The following is a 4,546-nucleotide window of genomic DNA, read 5'->3' as shown; positions in this document are numbered from 1 at the left end:
TAAAAAAACAAGTTGATCTTTGTCTTTCTGTGTAGCATTTTAATTTTGTGCTTCTATATAGTATTTTATTTGGGTGTACTTTTGTTAAATGATTACACCCCACCTACTTCAAAATGAAGTGGTAAAAGAATTATTTCATGAGATTGAAATATGCAACAACTGCTTAGCTTTATATTTTAGCCTACAGCTCCATGCTAAATTACATCTTAGGAAAATCAAATTGCATTTCCATGAAGGTTTCTTTGATCACATTCACCATCATCTTTCCCTTACAGTTTTGTGTTATCTGTTCTACCACAGATGAGTGTTCCTTACATATTTATTAACTTTTAGAATTTTTATGTATTTATAATTACCCTTCATCATGTCATCTTACATTATTCATTCATGCAATAATGGTTGCTTGGTATTAGTGAGAAGATTAATAAGAGAACCCAACAGGAAAGGAAATAAAGGTAAAAGCAGAAAAGAATGAATTAGAAAATAGAGGTCTATGAAAAATCAGCAGCTGATTTTTTAGTAAGATTTTTCAAGTACACAAGTTTCTGATAAGTCTGGGAGTGGGGAGTTAGGGATATAGAGGCATAAAAACGTGATAGGAACACTGTGTATAATTTTGCCAACAAATCTGAAAATTCACAAAATTGGTCACTTTATATTTTCCTGTTACCCAATTAACTCAAGTAATTAGGCTGAATAGACAACATAGAAGAAACATGAAAGGTAATCAAGGGCCTTCAACAAGAGGATAAATTACTGTGTGCCAGATAATTTAAAAAGATGAGTTTTTCTATTTATTCTATAAAGCTAAAGTGAAAATATATCATTTTTTTTTTTTTTTTTTTTCCGTGTCCGGCAACGGATCGCAACCCTCAGTGTCGCCCCCGTACCGGACCAGGACCGGCAACGGGATCGCAGCCCTCGGTGTTGCTCCCGCGCCTCGCTCAGCCAGTGAGCGGGAACCGGTCTGTATGTGGGATCCGAACCCTCGGCGGGAGCGCCGTGGGGAAGCCCAAACTTGGGAAGCCCAAAGCTATGGCTTCCCATACAGAAAAATCGAATTTTGGCTTTGCTGACAAAAATTAAGGCCTAGGGTCTCCTAGTTGAGAATTTAAACAAAACCCTCTTCATGTTAAATTAGTACACCAAAGGGCTATACCCTTAACGTTAGGGTAAACCAAAGTAAACCCACTTCCAGCTTACTGCGAGTAAGGTTGTGCTCGCACTTAAAAGAGAGGTTCAAAATGAAAAGTGAAAACCTTGAGAAATTATAGGTCCATGCTACACTGATGTGAAGCCTGGGTTCACACTGCCTGGGTGGCCCAGGAAACCTCAAGAAGGAACCTTGATTTGAGGTGCTTTGCTGACTGCTAATGTCCCTGGAAGCATAGGAAACAAACAAATCCTCTGTAGAGGAAGGTACCTTCACACTAAGTTAAAAAGAATCCCCACAAATAATTTTTCAAGAATAATGAACTGAACTCCGTAAAAAAAAAAACCCAATCACCACAAGTTAGAATTAGAAGAAACAATAGAAACAGCAGAAACAGACTACAAATATTGAAATTACCAGGCCAGCCCGTGGCTCACTCGGTAGAGTGCGGTGCTGATAACACCAAGGCCACGGGCCCAATCACCACAAGTTAGAATTAGAAGAAACAATAGAAACAGCAGAAACAGACTACAAATATTGAAATTACCAGGCCAGCCTGTGGCTCACTCGGTAGAGTGCGGTGCTGATAACACCAAGGCCACGGGTTCGGATCCTATATAGGGATGGCCGGTTTGCTCACTAGCTGAGCGTGGTGCTGACAACACCAAGCCAAGGGTTGAGATCCCCTTACCGGTCATCTTTTTAAAAAAAAAAAAAAAAAGAAAGAAATTACCAAGCAGATTATAAAACTATGCCTAATATGATGAAATAAAACACAAGCTTCAAATTACTTGACAGAAATGGGAAACTATAAAAAGATGGACTAGCCAGTTAGCCCAGTTGGTTAGACCATGGGGCTGGTAACACCAAGGTCAAGGGTTTGGATCCCTGTACAAGCCAGCTGCCAAAAAAGAAAAAAAAAAAAAAAGTGACATAAAAGATGATAGTAAGAACCAGATAAAACTTGTAGAAATTAAAAAATATATGTAATAAAATATTCACATTCATTGACCACAGATGAAATCAAAAAAGTGGAATGATATTGTTGAAGCCACATGAGATATATATGGAAATATGATATCCTCTTTTTTATGTATATTTGAATATTTTCATAATAAAAAATGTTGAGGATGAGTGTACCAGCAGATTAGACAACTTGAAGAGTAAATTAAATTATTTTCCTAAAAAATAGGAAAGAACCAGATTGCAGCACAGAAAGACAAAAAAGACAAAAATTTCAATATAGAAGAGTGTAAGATAATAGAAAATTTACTTAGATGTTCTAACATACATTCAATTGGAGTCCCAGAGAAAGGAAACGGATTGAGGTAAGGCAAATACTGAAGAGATAATGGCTGAGAATTTCCCAGAACCTATGAAAAATATCCATGGAATTAAGAAGCCCAATAACTCCCATGCAGTTTAAATAAAAAGATGCACACAGATATCTCATAATAAAATTCCAGAATACCAAAGACAAAAATCTTAGAATCAGCCAGAAAAAAACATTAGATTAATAATGCTAACCCTCTGGGTAGTGAAGTTATAAGTAATTTTCACTTTCTTCTTTAACTTTAGTGTGAACGTCTAAATTTTTCACATTGAATACATATTCCTTTACTTTTTTTTTCTTCCATTTTTCTCGAAGTCATACATGTACTGGGCAGAGGCAAATGGTTCTACAAAGATTATTTTAAAAAGTTGTCCCCAGCCCTCTCATTCTTCATTTACTACTCCCAAGATGCAACCATTTCATCTTTTGGCCATTTCTACATAACTTGCTTATATGCAATTTCTTGGTTTTTCATATTTGATATTGTCTGCTGACTTCCCACTGTAAGAGAGATAATTCAGCTCTTTCATACATATGACAGTCAGACTCTTATGGTAGTCCCATGACCCCCACCTCCTGAGGTTCACATCTGTGTAGTAAAGAATTTAAGATAAACCAAGGAGATCTTGCCTTTTCCCTTGGCTTCTAAGAGGTAATTATTGGAATGTGTCAGAAAATATAATAATGTGATTTATAGTATCAGCTCATATCTCTTGACCTCCAGAGGGGCTGGAGATTGAAGTTAGACATGTGGGCAGCCAACCATTGAGCCCCAATAAAAACTCTGGATGCTAGGCTCAGGTGACCGTGCCTGGTTGGCAATATTCCATGAATATTGTCACAGGTTGATGCCAAGAGAACAGTGTGTCCATGACTCGACAGGGAGAAGACAATAGAGACTCCATGTTTGGTACACTTCTTAACTCTACCCTAAGTGCTATTTCCCTTGGCTGATTTTAACCTGTATCCTTACCTTGTAATAAACGGTAGCTATGAGTATAATGGCTTCAGTGAGTTCTGTGAGTCTTTCTAGCAAATTATCAAGCCTGAGAGTGGTTTGGGGAATTACTTGAAATTTCAATTGGTATCAGAAGCGAGGGTGGTCTTCTGGGAACTGTTTTCCCCCTAACTGTACAGAGGGATGAACTAACACAATACTCTTGAGTGATTCCCCTCCCTTTGAGTGTGGGTGAGACCAGTGACTTGCTTCCAACCAATAGAATACGGTAAAGACAATGGGATGTACATGATTATATGTACATAAATGGGTTAAGTAAGACTGTAGTGCTCCTCTTGCTGGCGTCCCTCCCTTGCTGGCTTTAAAGAATTGAGCTACTGTTGGCTGACACCTTGATTGTAGCCTTGTGAGACCCTGAGCAGAGCCATGACCAGAATCCTGACCCACAGAAAAAGTGAGATAATGAATGTGTATTGTTTTAAGCCACTAAATTTGTGGTTACTTGTTATGCAGCAATAGGAGACTAATATAATCCCCATTCCCTGTACCATCACTGTCACCACACAAGCACTCAGCCTTTTGTCCTATCCTCCCCATATAGTTAATCATAATTTTGATGATTAATAGTCAATGGTTATATTACTATGACTTTGTACATACAGCTGAGCAATATTCTCAAGTCAGACTATAATTACTTTCCTTGCACACTTTTTTTATGATGTTAAAAAAAGCTTGGGTTTTTTTTTTTTTTGTCTGCCTAGTTTTCTATTTATTCATCATGAATTGTCCTCAAAATTCTCCTCAAAATGTCTAACTTTTCTCTTAGTATGTTCAAACATAGGTTGTTAAACAAGATGTATAAAGCACAAACCATAAAGAAGACCAATAAATTCAACTATGTTAAAGTTGTAAAACCATGTTTACTAAAAGACACCAAAAAAGTGAAGACAACCTGCATGGTAGAAATCATTTAATACATAGACAACAAAGGATAAGTATCTCAAACATATAAAGAACTACAAAACAATGAGAAAAAGACAAACTGGCCAACAAGAAAATGTGCAAAGTATATGAACAGGAAGAAGTTAGTGAACAGCAGTTG

The sequence above is a fragment of the Galeopterus variegatus genome, unplaced genomic scaffold, assembly GCF_000696425.1.
Source record: "Galeopterus variegatus unplaced genomic scaffold, G_variegatus-3.0.2 Scaffold1779, whole genome shotgun sequence".
NCBI classification, from domain to species: Eukaryota; Metazoa; Chordata; class Mammalia; order Dermoptera; family Cynocephalidae; genus Galeopterus; species Galeopterus variegatus.
Note: the sequence above shows the minus strand (reverse complement) of the source record.